General features: G+C 34.4%; 2 pseudogenes; one reads left to right on the top strand and one right to left on the bottom strand.

Annotated features, from left to right (window-relative positions):
• Positions 1-137: 137 nt before the first annotated feature.
• On the bottom strand, positions 138-2235 carry LOC142169118 (organic cation/carnitine transporter 3-like; annotated as a pseudogene).
• Positions 2236-6150: 3915 nt separating this feature from the next.
• LOC142168663 (putative late blight resistance protein homolog R1A-3) lies at positions 6151-13746 on the top strand (annotated as a pseudogene).
• Positions 13747-15610: the final 1864 nt, after the last annotated feature.

Genomic DNA, 15610 nt, shown 5'->3' on the forward strand with positions numbered 1-15610 from the left:
AAAATAAAGAACACGAGTGCAAGTTTCTAAAGTTCTTTTCCGGGGAGGTCTACGTATATACTACCCTCAGACTCCAATTGTGGGATTTTACTGGGTTTGTTATTGTCGTTTGATCAAGCAAAAGATTTCTATAATAATCAACATACAATTGTTCTTTCCTTGTCCTCCTCTTCATCCATTGTATCACTAAGTGTTCTGCCGTTTGTTCTGGTAAACACACAACAAAGCAACCACATATTACTATGCTCAAACCAAACACACCAAAAGAATACCATTTGTTGTTACTCCCAATTGCTATGAGCATTGGACTGAAATCTCCGCCGAGAACCATCGCTTGTCTCACCATTGCCACAGTCGAGTTCCTCACACATGTCGGAAAAAGTTCCAACGCGTAGATCAATAGAATACCGAGCGATGTACATGCGCTGAAATATGAAATCAATTCAACCCCTATTTGCAATTCCTTGAATTTTTCACCTTAAAGTATAACACAACCTATGCTACAAATTCCACTTAGCATAGCAAATCCTAGTAGTGAACCTTTCCTACTAAGTTTCCCAATAAGGAAAAGAATCAAGATGGAAGATGGAAATTCAAGATGGAAGATGTCATGCTTAAGTAGAGATTGAAATTTAAACTTCCAACACCTAATGGCATACCATAGTACATACCAATACCAAATCCAACACACAATATTGTTGCTAGTCGACGAAAAGACCAATTTGTTTCCACCAACATCTTGATAGCTAAATATAGATCGGCCGAGTTGTTGTTGAGTACTTCTTGATTTTCAAATACAATGAATGATCGGAAAAAACTCAAGGTTAAACTACTTCTTGTTGCTGGAGGTGCAATGCTTTTCAAAGTTTGGACAAAATCCTTCTTTATTTCCTTTGATATAAAGTCATCTAGGAGATTCAGGTACTATAAACTGGACTAAGACTGAGTATAAAATTGTAGGCAAACAAGTCCAAAATTAAAGAATTCTCCATGTAGAACCTCTGTTTATAAATGCCAAAGTTGGTAATGAAATAAATCCCATAATGAAAGAGAGGAAGCCAATGATTCCAACTTGGCCTCGCCATCGTCTTCCCACAAGTTCTGAGGACAAGACGAGCGCGCAAGTGCCAATTGTAGCTCTTCCAAAACCAGAAAGAAACCTCAAGAATGCATATATCCATATATTGGTGGAAAAAGCAGTGATTGCTCCAGTAATGGACATCAAAAGACATGACAAAACCAGCATGTTTTTTCAACCAAGTGAGGAGTCGGCTAAGGTGGAGAGAAGGAAACCTCCTGAAATTTAAGCAGAGGCGTACCTCGATTGTTAGAAGTGAATTCAATTGAACTCATCATATTCAGAATACCCCATAAATAAAAATGAAAACAATCTTGAATGTAGTATAACTTTTACTCCATATGTCCCATTTTATGCGAAAATGTATGTCTGGGTATGAAATATAAGAAATAACGGAAGGTTGTTTTCACACACACACACACACACATATATATATATATATAGAGAGAGAGAGAGTACCAAAATTGTGCTTACTACCAATAACTAAATGAGCGGCGGTGAGAGTATTGCTTCTCATTTTATTTTGTTTCTCCCAATAATGAATGAACTTTTATACCATCAAATAGGACCAAACAAGTCACATCCCTAAAGGTAAAATTGGGATGCTAATTTCAAGTAGTTTCCAAACAGAAAAATAGCTCATTCTTTTTGTGACTAACTGAAAAAGAAAAGTGGTCGAATAAAGTGAGATAGATGGAGTAAATGTTTGACTCATATATTGAAGGAACTCAGAATCTCGAATCCATCAACTTTAAATTATAAATTCGTCTTATACCTCTTAGACATCCCATGAAGAAGGAAGAAGCAGGAAGGCCGACGATGATAGAGCCACCACATTGTAAAGACCACTCTGAAACAACTGAAATATGTGCTGGTAAATCCCAAGCCCATGCATCCTTTGGAAGATTACAAAAATTGTTGTCAATGGATGAAGAAGAATTGCAGGATATGCAATGCCAAGATGGTTGTGCATCAGTAAAAACACTAATAAATGTTTGTTGAGCATCAAAAAACCAAGCAAGAGAGACAAGTATGGCTTGCAAAAATTGAGCCCATCCAAATTCACCTATGCAACTTTCTATTGTCTCATCAAGAGATGATCATGCTTTTCTCTTCAATTTGCTATCACTTAGAAATGGTTTTGTTTCTTCATCCATTTTCCCAATCTGTCTAAATACTTAATTGATTAAAGTATATGCAAAAGACTGTGTGCGAAGGTCTCTATATACATGCAAAAGAGCTTTAGTTCTATGCACTATCAGTGAATAGATGTTTTACACTATCAGGTTAAGTTCACTTACGATAATAGATAGATCTTTTATACCATCAGATTAAGTTCACTTACGATAAAAGATAAAATATTCATAGTAAATATGATATAGTAACCTACTAGAAGTCAAAACTTTGACTAAGACATGGATCCTAGTTGTACAAGTATATAGAATATATTTTATGAATTGTTCATTTTAAATATATTCAATCTAAGAAAAATCATATCTTACTAATGTGAATTAAGTGTCTGTTATATTGGTGAAATTGGATACTTGAAAAAGTTGAAATTTAACAGATCCTCTCACGCATTTCTTCTTGGGAAATGATTTAAATGAATAAAAAAAATTATCAAAAGAGAATTTTGTCTTTATACATACATGGATTTTATGAATTTTCTGAATCAATAATAATAATGCAACTCTGTTGATATGGTTTCTTTAGCCAAAATCATAAAGAAGGCCCAATTGATTGTGGAAATGCTTAACTCAGTTTTTGGTGGAACTCCAGATGAATGCAAAACTAACCTTAATGTGGAAAGGCTAGTATCACATTTGCTGGAAATCATTCGAGGTAATGCCAGTTCAAGCTACAATTATGAATTGAATGATTCCTATCTATCGGAATATATGGATTGCCTCGTTAAGAATCTAAATGATGTACTGGTGTCGCTGGAATTAGAAGAGTCTGAAACATTTTTGACGGATGGACTACTCCTTTAGATAAATCGATGTTTAAAGCAAGTGAAAATCATTCAAAAGAAAATGAGATTTTTTCGATACTTATATGCCACGGAGATGAATGGTTACATCGACCATGAGAAGCCGGAAGGTCTGGAGACTCGAATTCGGTTCATGCCTGATTATGCTTGTGGAACTGGTGTATCTCAGTAACAAAATTCTTGTTCCTTCTTTTTCTTTATTAGATGCTCGCTTCCCTTAGTTAACAATTGCCTGATGTTACCACAGCCTGAGAACCAACAATGTAATCTCATTGACAATGGATGCACAAACCATATGTCATGTGTAGCATCGCACATATATTTATTTTGATCGACTTAATTACATCTGAAACTTACTATAGGCGTAGATGTCATGTGTAACATCGCGCATATATTTATAAAAATCAAATACTGCAGCGAAAGATCGTGGGTTAATTAGCACACAAACACACACAAAGCAAGTAGAAAAGAAAAAATAACACATAAATTGAACGAAGTTCGACTAAGGTTAGTCCACGAGCAGAAGCAAAGAGAAGAAGTGTACAGTATAAAGAATCTGTACCTACAACCCTTATATATAGATTCCAAATAGTCTTAAAACTACAACAAGCGGTTTGATAGGATACATAAGAATAGTGATGAATAAGGTGTATTAGAAATGTAGGGATTAATAATGCATGTGTTAGTAATGAAAGTATCAGTTATGCAGAGATTATTTCTTATCCTCTGTTTGGTGTGATGTATTAAAAATTAAAATGCATTACATAATTTTTAAGAAAATTAGTTGTTTATAAAAATATCCTCCATAATCTTTAACTTTAAAGAACTTTAAGGATAATTATGTCTTTAACCATGCTAATGCATGCATTAATAGCCTTGGTATTGCTAATACGATAGTTTGCTATGTATTAGTTATACATAGGTTGAAAACATGTATCAAACAAGGCATTAGTAATACCAAAAGCTAAATCATGATTTATACATAGGATAAATCATGCATTATTTTCTCTAATGCAACCTACCAAACGACCCCTGAGAGAATGGTTTTTCCTATCTTACAAGGATAATATGTTTTTCTTTCCCAAATCTATTAGAATATTAGTTTCCTAAATAATAATATAAATTTCCAGAAAGTACAAGAAAATAGTTCAAAGTCATAAATAACAGTATGAGTATATTTTCCCTCCGTATAAATTCACTCGATTATTAGATTAGATGTGTCTTTGTCTTAATTTATATATGCATCCGTTGTGCTATCTCGCTGTACTTTTTATCCTTTTCTTAGCTTTCCAACCTCTTTTCTTTTACAATTTTTCTTCCATATTTTTATTAGGGGCGAACAAAGTTTCACGTTGAATATAAAAAAAAAATTTGACCAAAATCATACTCACCCACTTAAACTTGTTTAGATTTTTCTCTCTCACACCTTATCTAAGCCATATTTCAATTGAACATATATACTATTCAAAATTGTTCCTATTAAACACTTTTTGTTGACATGGCATGGTGTGTAATACACCTATAAACAGCGCGTAAAGGGCATATATTTAGCCCATTTTAAAAAAAAATCTCTTCTTCTCCATTCTCTCTTTGCCACCACATCCTCCATCATCAACCATTATCCTGCCGTCGCCGTTCTCCATTTAAAACACCAAAAACAAACGTGAGAAACAGAAAAGGGAGGTAAGATCAGAGACGGATCTAACATTTAAAATTTATGGGTTCCTATAACCACCTCAAATTAATATTTTTTAATTTTTAATAACCGAACTAAGGAACGAGTACCCGACGATCAAAATATATATTTAAAAGAATAACGAACCACTTAAATACGGCACAAGTACCCATGTTTGGTTCTCTTTTTAGTTTGACTTTTATTCATTTGTTATGTTTTGTTTCTAAAAAAAAAAGAATAAAAGAAACAGAAGAAGTATATATGTAGGGCCGAGATGTTTATAAAGCTTTGTGGAAAAAACGGAAAAAAACAAAGAAAAAAACTGAGAGGGATCCGCCCCTGGGTGGGACGATGAGTGGCTTATTTGGTAAGAAGAAGAAATTGAGAGGGAGGGTTGGGTAGGTGTGGGGTTGTGGTTCAGAAAATAGTTTTTCTTTTTCCCTTAATCATCATTTTGGACCCAAATGACACATGTTTTCTGTTATTTCGTCACTTTACCATGTTATCAACGAGTGTATTATACTCTTTTTATTTTTCTGTCGGTTGTCAAAAAAGTATCTAATAGGTACAAATTTGAGCAGTATAAGCATTCAATTGAAACATGGCCTAGATAAGGTGTGTGAGAGGAAAATTCATTAGGGGGCCGCGTATGATTTTGGCCAAAAAAATTATTCTATTTATAAAGTGTTGATTATTCGTAATGGTGTGAGAACTTTTAGGAAATACGGTACAAATTCGACCCAAAACAGACAATATTACATTATGTTAAGAGTATCTTAGGTATGTTTTAGCCCTAACAACTAATATCATATCCGATGATTTGAAGGGACAAGTATAAAAATTGCAGAGTGATTACTTGGACGTAGCGTAGTGCCTTTGCCCGACTAAACTAGAAGAAGTTAATATCTAGGTTTCGGTGGCTATAAATACTTGATTGACGTGGGTGACATATAACTAATTTTCGAAATGTTCTACTTATAAGTTGTTGGATACTCTTAGAGGTATGATAACTTTTTTTTTAAAAAAACCGTACATCTTCGTCGACGAAGACAATATTATAACATATTAAAAGTATCTTTGGGCACCAACTTTGTTCTCTCTCCGTCAAAATATATTTACTGTTTCACTTTCAATTTGATTTTTGATTATTGCGGTTGCTTTATTAGTCATATCCTTCGATGTGAAAAAGCAAAGCAAAAGTTCTGCATATCACATACTCCATTATATATATGTGGGACTCCGTTATTGCTTGACAAGTCCTTTCATGGATCCCATTTGCCCGTCTAAAGAACCAAAAAGTTATTCCTTTAGTGGCACATCTTTTTAGTATAATATGCTAAAAAAGCATTATTATATTTAAAAATAGTTTAATAATATAAATAACTTTAGACCACAAATTTTAACCAAATAGTTCCATATATGAGGTTTTTATGAGGTTTTTAGGAAATCTTCAAGACAATTATTCATCCACTGAACCTAACATATATCTTCCTCCTTCCGAGCTTCTTCATTAGGTAGTTTTCTCCTACAGCAACTTTTAATTTTTACAGGTATTTCAATAAACTTTTTCTAACAACACTTGAAACATTATACTCCTATATATATCGAAAATTCTGGGACATATATTTGGTTCAATTTGAAAATTTTCATCATTATTTGTTGATATGATCATTTCTGTGATTTCTTTTATTTACTCCTGAATCTTATAATTTTAATGTTCATCTCTTGTGCTTCCTCTTAGGATATATTGTATCAGAAATTGGAGTTGCCAAAGAAGACGAAAGAAGCCAAAATCACGATTGATTGATTGTAAGACTTGAACTGAACTTGTGTTAACTTATCTTCTTTTCCAAATCTCTACGCTACTAAAAACAGGAATGAGGGACGGATAAATTCTGTAGTTAAACAGAAAAATTCATCAGTAATCCTATATTTAGCGACATACTATCAAAAAACTATGTTAGCTACTAGCAATTTAGCGACAGATTGACAATGAAGTTCGTAGTTAATTCCAATTTTTTTAGTAGTGCTAAATTGGTTTCATTTGCAATCTACAAATCTAGTTCTTATATTGCTAGAAGAGCTACATGAATCCATTTAACTTTTGTCTTAATAACTACTACTCTCTCCATCCCAATTTATATGATCGTGTTTGACTGATCATATACTTTAAGAATTTTTTTAAAAACAATTATGGTTTAAAATAAAACTTAGATATTTATGTGACTATAAATCATCTCGTTACTAGTTACTTACCTTCTTGGAGTAGCGGTCATGTTGTTTCCTTGTGACCTATAGGTCACAAGTTCGAGTCGTGGACATCAGGATAGGCTGCCTACATCACATCTCCTTGAGTGCGGCCTTCCCCAGACCCTGAGTGTATGCGGGATGCTTTGTGCACCGGGTTGCCCTTTTTTGTTTTACTAGTTACTCACCTCAAAAGAAAATATGAAAGAAGGGAAGTTGGTATAATATATTTGATATCGCAAAAGAGATATGCGCAATATGTCAAAACCTAAGGGAAGTTTGTGAAATTTTTGATAATAAAAATTTGCAGTAGAGGTGGGCGTTCGAGCAATTTGGATTGGATATGAAAATTTCGGTTTGGATATTCAGTTTTCGGATTGAAGAAATGACAATCCAACTAAACTCGGAATGGATCGTATTTTTTAAGTTTGGATTCGGATTGATCGGTTTGGATATTTTGTATTTTCGATTTTTAGCTTATAAGCTGAGATGCTTCTTCTTTCTACAATAATGACATCCAAATGACGCATATTCATATTAAATTACCTAAAAAGTTTCTCATTTTCACCGCAATCATCCAAATAAAGTATTCAAGTAATGAAATCATCACCAAGGAAATACAACAAATACATTAATAAATCCAATAAGAAGTAGTAATAATTAAATCATATCCGAATATAAAGTATTATGATAATAACTTAGTAATTAGTATTGAATATATGAGATTATGTCTAATGGTTATGATATTGGACTTGTCACTATTGGCATACACTACTAGAAATCCGCTAAACACCGACCAAAGTTGGTCGGTTATGGTCAATTACCAACCAAAACGCGACCATTTACGTGTGGACAGTATTTTGACGGTCGGAGACCAAAGTTGGTCGGAAATTACCGACCAACTTTGGTCGGTCAATTAAATTAAAAAAAACATATTGCAAAAAACTTTGGTCGGTTTTTTAATTATGTAATCAAAAGATTCACCATCTGGGAATAGAACCGGGGTCTGTACTGTGGCAGGATACTATTCTACCACTAGACCATTGATGCATTTTGTTTTAAGACTGTCTTTTATTTGATTTATACTCTTTAATTGTATTTTTGCACGAAAATAACAGACCAAAGTTGGTCGGTTTTATTAAAAAATAAAATTACTAACCAAAGTTGGTCGGTTTTTTAAAATGACCGGCCGAATTAACCGACCAATTTTGGTCATTTTTTAAATATTAATTTTTATTTATTTTAATTGAAAAATCGACCAAAGTTGATCGGTTTCTTGAAAAATAAATTTTGCGGGACTCAAAAATAGTTTTCCGTATTTTTGCGCCAAAGAAAACCGACCAAAGTTGGTCGGTTTCGTAAAAAAAAATTAAAAAAAAATATTTTGAAAAACCGACCAACTTTGGTCGGTTTTTTGGTCGGTTTTTTGACCGACCAAAGTTGGTCGGTCGACTTTGGTCGATTTTTGCCGAATTTCTAGTACTGATATGAATAATGAACTAATTATAAAGTATAAAAATTGAAGATTTTCGGATATCAAAAAATCTGAAGTGCCAAATCCAATATCCAATCCGAAATCCAAAAATTTTAAAAATTAAATCCGAAATTCAATCCATAATATGAAAATCCAAAGCAAAATTCCAAATAATTCGGATTTCGGGTTTGCCCAAACTATGCTCACCCCTAATGTGCAGAATGTGTATAATCTTTCACAGGATCATAAAATTGGAGACACAAAAAAAAAAAAAAAATGAGAAAACTAATCTTTTCACGCTTGCTTCATTGTAAGAGTGAATATTAACTTTTGATTCCGTTCCTTCTTTTCAAGATTTGAGGGAAAGAATTAAGTTTAAATAGATGAATCATTATTTTACGTTCCACGTATATCCTGAGTTATTTAGTGCCTATACTACCTAAGATTATGAAACATGTTCTGAATAATAAAAGATAAACTAAAGAATATAAAGAACATATTTTGAATAACCATTTTATACTTGTGTTATGCATGCTGTTAGCGAATTCAGTAGTATGTAATGATTGGGATTAACAACTTTGGAGATGTCATGCAAATAAGTAGTAACACCATTCATTCATTTGTATTTTCGGAAACATAAATATACTATCCTAATTAATCTGCTTAGCGATATAGTGCAATGTTAATTATCTACTATCATGTAAAGGAAAAAGAGAAAGAAAATAACAAATATACATGAGCCTAAAAAGATGAGATTTTGAAAACAGAGTTCGGGTATGCTAATTAAATTTTGATGGGCGATTTTGTAATTTAAATTTGAACACTAGGGGTTTCCCACTTTTAGTATAGTAATAGTATGATTTATGTTGGTTTCACTTGCTATTATCTCATTTTTCACTAATTAATTTGGTAATGATTGATCAACTAAAATATTTTATGAAGATGAACTAAAGTAGGGTTCGTGGAAACAGCCTCTTGTAGAAATGCAGGGTAAATCTCCGTACAATAGATCCTTGTGGTGTGTCCCTTCCCCAGACCCGCGCATAGCGAGAGCTTAGTGCACCGAAATGCCCTTTTAAAACCATTCTACCCTCACTTTGACTATGTGATTTTATCCTGAAGTAAACATCATTTTGTCTAACTTCCATATGATTAAATAGAAAACTGAACTTCAAGGATTTTAAACTAGAAAAAAATTAAAATGACATTGGATGATTAAGACACTTGAAACAGAGCTAATACTACATTAAAAAAATGTTATTTTTAGTGAAACTAATATTACAAGAGTTGGTGAACTTGCAGGAAGTTTCTACTTTATCTACAGAAGATGACTCAAAATGATATTGAGGATATGTTAGATAACCTAAGAAGGATCAAGAGCAGAGGTGATCTGAACAGCATCAAGATTAAGACACTTGAAATGGAGCTAAGATTTTTGAGTACTTTTCTCAAATACCATCATTTTCTTTTGCCTGATTCCCTAGTCAAAATCGCAAAGAAGGCCCAACTGATTGATGAAATGCTTCAACCAGTTTTTGGTGGTAATCCAGATGAATGCAAAACTAACCTTAATGTGGAAAGGCTAGTTTCACAGTTGCTGGAATTCATTGAAGGTAATACCAGCTTAAGGTACAATTTTGAGTTGAATCATTCCCATCTATCAGAATATATGGATTGCCTCGACAAGAATCTAAATGATGTACAAATGTTCTTCGAATTGGATGCTACTGAATGGATCTTGGATTTTTAGAGCAAGTGAAAATCATTCAAAAGAAAATGAGAATTTTGAGGTACTTATATGCCACGGAGATAAGTAGTTACATAGACCATGAGAAGCTGGAAGGTCTGGAGACTCGAATTCAGTTCATGGCTGACAATGTGGGACAGTTCTGCCTTGCTCTTTGGCTTAATAAGGTTGAAGATAATGCAGATGAGGATAAAGATGATACATATTCATATGAGGATGAAAATGATTTGGTGAGTAAACCTCCATATCTATTATGTCTGATTAAGCTAGTGGAGCTTGAAATGAAGAAGACTTTTCTTGGTGAAATAAGGGCTTCTAAGTTTAGTCACTCAACAACTTTCAAAAAGCAGAAATTGCCAAAAGATTTTTCACATCAGCTCCACAGTCTGCTGGTGTGTCTCAAGTGCAAGAAGCTTAAGAACTTTTCTGATACTATCTCTGTTCGAAATATTAATGTGGCAATAGAGTTCTTGTTGGTCTTTCTTGCTGATGTGCCAAATCATGTTATTAATGGTAAGAGGTTGAATGAGGTCTTGGAAGAGGTTGGAGCTCGTGCGGGCGATGTTCTATGTGTAATTCATAGCTCTATGATCAAAGATGATACTAGCAAGATAAACCTTTGCTCTATACAGATATTGGAGAAAACTGAAAATCTAAAGGTACAATTGGAGAGGTACTACAAATCCTTAATATTCACTCCGTCTCAGTTTGCCACAGTTGGCGGATTGAGCTTTCTGGATTCTCTATTAAGGAAATTGAATGAGATGATGAAATCTGAATTAGGTTTAGATTTCATGATGAAGCCTCATATTGTTATTTTAGAGAAAGAGTTCTCATATCTAACATCTGTTTTCAGAGATGTTGCAAAGGTGCAGCATGAACATGAAATTCTTAAAGATCTTCAGAGGCGTACTATCAATTTGGCATACGAAGTTGAAGTTGCCATTGACTCTATTCTTGCTCAGTGTAATGCTCTTTGGTATCTTTTTTGCTCACTTCCTACAATCTTAAAAGAGATCAAGCATATTAGTGCGGAGGTTACCAAGATGTGGTCGGAGAACCTTGCTCTTAAGCCCTGCTCTATGGTAGAGCCATATAAACATATGTCATCTCAACATAGTAATCTTATGAATGATGAGGAGATAGTTGGTTTTGAGAATGACACGAAAAGAATAATTTGGTATCTGACACAAGGGACAAATGAGCTAGATGTCATCCCAATTGTTGGCATGGGGGGACAAGGTAAAACAACTTGTGCTAGAAAGTTGTACAATAATGACATCATTGTTTATCATTTTGATGTTCAAGCATGGTGCGTCATTTCCCAAACATATAGCCGGAGAGAGCTATTACAAGAGATTTTCAATCAAGTTACCGGTTCCAAGGACAAGGTAGATGAGGTTGGCGAACTAGCTGACAAGCTGAGGAAAAGCTTAATAGGAAAGAGATATCTCATTGTCTTGGATGATATGTGGGATTTTATGGCATGGGATGACTTAAGACTTTGTTTCCCTGATGTTGTAAATAGAAGCAGAATTGTTGTAACAACTCGTCTTGAGAAAGTGGGTGAACATGTCAAGTGCCATACTGATCTTTATTTCCTTCCATTCCTCACGCCCGAAGAGAGTAGGGAATTGTTGCAGAAAAAAGTGTTTCAAAACGAAGCTTGCCCACCTGAACTAAACGATGTGAGTCTAGATGTTGCAAGACGGTGCAAAGGGTTGCCCCTAGTGGTTGTCTTGGTAGCTGGAATAATCAAAAAGAAGAAAATGGAAAGATCTTGGTGGCATGAGGTTAAAAAAGCTCTATTTTCCTATCTTGACCATGAGTCTGAAGACTATAGTCGGGCAACTATGCAGTTAAGTTATGAAAACTTACCCGACTATTTAAGACCTTGCCTTCTCTACATGGGGATGTTTCCAGAGGACGAAAGGATCCCGGTGTCTAAATTGATAAGTTTATGGATAGCGGAAGGCTTCGTGCAGAACATTGAATCTGGGAGATTAACGGAAGAGACAGCTGAAGGTTACTTGATGGATCTCATTAGCAGTAACGTGGTAATGGTTTCAAGGAGAAGATATAACGGTAAAGTCAAATACTGCCAGGTTCATGATGTAGTGCTTCACTTTTGCTTGGAGAGGAGTAGAGAAGAAAAGTTTATGTTGGCAGTGAGGGGGAACATTCAACCTTCCGATTTGAAGGAAAGTCGAGTTAGCTTCAGTTTCAGTAATGAGCTTTCCAAGTTTGCATCCAAAACACGGAAGCCTTTCCACCAACACTTGAGGTCACTGATAACCACCAATGGAGGAGAATCTTTATATTGGAATCCCTTCAGTCAGGTTATTAATTTGATGAGGCTTCTTAAGGTCTTGGATTTGAGTTCCCATAAATTGGGTCGTTTGTCGTTAGCAACGTTGAAACCACTAATTCACCTCAAGTACGTCGCACTTTTCACAGACAAATTCGATTTTCATGGAAAATCACATCTGCCCCATCTAGAAACTTTAATTCTCAAGTGTTTAAGGCGTACGCAGTTATCAACGAATTTTTGGAAAATGAAAAAATTAAGGCATGTAAACTTTATTAAAACTGGTTTTTGTTGGGAAAATCAGATCTTTGAAAAATCCTCTAAGTTGGAGAATTTGAGGATATTAAGGGGTGTTGAATTTAGACTCGATACTGATTGCTTGAATGTTTTAGTACAGAGGTGTCCTAATCTTCAAGAACTTGAAATCTTTTTTTTATGTGAATATGGGAGAAATATTGATGAAGAAAAGATTTGTCTCAAATTGGAGAGTCTTACCCAGCTTCAATCACTTCGCCTTTTCTATCCCTTGTCCGCTGTTGTACACTTGCCTTCAAATATAAAGAAATTGGTACTATGCGGGTCTTCGATGGAAAGCACGATTTTCTGCATTGCAGGATTACCAAGTCTAGAGTATCTCCAATTAAGGAATCTGAATTTTATTGAATCTGAAGAGTGGTGCCTTGGAGATATCACGTTCCACAAACTGAAGTTGTTGAAACTGAGCTACTTCAATATCTCAAGGTGGGAAGCCTCAGAGGAATCTTTTCCTCAGCTTGAAACACTTGTTATAAAAGTGTGTTATTATCTCGAGGAGATCCCCCTTAGCTTTGCAGATATTCCAACGCTGAAACAGATTAAATTGATGGGGTGCAGCAACAATGAATCTCTGGTGGCTTCAGCTTTGAGAATTAAGAAAGAAGTTAACGAGAATGAAGGATGCGACCGTATTGACCTCATTGAAGCTACGGTGATGTATTAGAATAAACTGATGTAAGTAGAAACAAACTCCAATGTGATGTTTTAGTGTCTTAATTTGCATAATGTGCAAACAATAGGTTCAGTACAGGATCTTTAATGGATGTTTCTGGAAGCTGTGAGTCAAGCACGTGCTTGTCACAATAACATGGTATAGTTTTCAGTTTTTTCTTTTTCCCTCCCTCCTTATATTTGACATTTGTTTTCTTGATTTCCTTTGCTATCACTGAAATATGAAAACTTTATTTCGAGCAGAAAGTTTGATTTTCTGAATACTGAGTTGGATTTTCTTGAGGTGTGCTTAGTAGACAACATTATGAAGAAAACTATAACTCTGGTTTTTATGTCTTTGTGTGAGAATGTAGTAATTTTACGTCGATAAGGTATCGTTGAATTAACTTAACGAGGAGACATATTGTGCTCACTGTAAATCAGAAGAAAGCAAAGGGGAAACGATGAAAAATTATGTACCTTTAAATAGTAGTTTCTCTTAAGAGGTTCAGTTGTTGATTGATCAACTGCTTCTTTTCTAGGCCTTGCTGCAACTTTGTATGTTGTTAAACCAGAAAAAGTATCAAGTGACAGAGGATACATTTAACCAAAAATTTAAAAACACATATAGATTGATCAAATCCAAATTCAGTTAGGTATAACAGAGATTGTTTAAACATCATATACTACTACTACAATTACATCTGATTTCTATTACGCATTGCTATCATTATTGTCATCTCCAGTACCCTGTTTATAAACAGCGTACAGGATAAGCTGCACAATGCCCAAAATGAGGCCGACAATATGTGCACAGACCTTAACCCTACATTCAAGAAGCAGAGAGGTTGTTTCCGAAAGTACCTCGGCATAGGCCCAAAATGAGGCCAACACCAGCTGAAATTTGCAATAAATCAAGAAAAGTAAATACGTTGAGAATTAAAAAAGAAAGGCGCTTAAAAAGAGAGACTTTACGCTTACTTTTAGGGAAAATGCATAAGTACCCCCTCAACCTATGACCGGAGTTCCAACTACATACCTTTCTTTTTCGAGGACCCTATTACCCCTGAACTATTATAAAGTGAAATTATTACCACCCTAAATGCTGGCGTGACAAAGTGTGTGTTCACTCTCTCAAAGCCCAAAAATTTACTTACTGGTCTTTTTCTTTTTCTTTTCTTTTTCTTAATCTTTTGTCTTTTACCCTTTTTTTTCTTCTTCCCAAGATGATAGCCACCTTTAAAAGGCATTGAGCTCCATTTACAACACCATTCCTTTGAAAATTCATTTTTTAATTTTAGATTGGTATTTTTTCCTCAAACTTTTATGGGCTTATTCTTATCTTTGCATTAGCAAGAAAATAAATTTAAATGTGATTGTGTGTACACATGTCATCTTTTTATTGGATATTACACTTAATTAATTATGTCAGTAACTTAAAAAAATATTTTTTCCTTTCTCTTCGAAAATATACAATACTTTTCTTAAAAATTCGGCAGCAACGACGACCAAAGAAATTATCACTACGTGAATATTATTTCTTTGGCCGAAATCGATATCGGAGAATTAAAATTTTGGATTTCATTGTTGTCATGTTGGTGGTGATACTAATATTGTCCGTGGTGATACTAATATTGTCACTTTTTGTCCTTTTGTTTTCTTGAGCCGAAAGTCTTTCGGAAACAGCCTCTCTACTCCTTCGGGGTAGGGTTAAGGCATGCATACACACTGCTCTCCTCAGACCCTATTAGTAAGATATTACTGGGTTGTTGTTGTTGTATTGTTGTCATGTTGCTACTAGTCATGATAAAGAATAGAATAATAGATCAAAATAAGGAACATAATGGGAGAGAAAAAAAAGAGTGACAATATATATATATGGCAGGCGAGTGTATTTCACCTCCCAAGAAACATCTAGTTATGACATTTCAAGGAGATATTTATTCCTTTTTAGAATAGTTTAGGAGGGTAATAGAATTCCCGTAAAGAAAAGATGTGTAGTTGAAACTTCGGTCATAGGTTAGGTTGAGAGGGTACTTATGAATTTTCCCTTACTTTGATGAATAGATCTTTACCAATGACGGCGTATGTTAACCACAAACCACAAGAGAGAGCTACAAAGAAT

This window comes from Nicotiana tabacum, chromosome 14, assembly GCF_000715075.1.
Source record: "Nicotiana tabacum cultivar K326 chromosome 14, ASM71507v2, whole genome shotgun sequence".
Lineage (NCBI taxonomy): Eukaryota > Viridiplantae > Streptophyta > Magnoliopsida > Solanales > Solanaceae > Nicotiana > Nicotiana tabacum.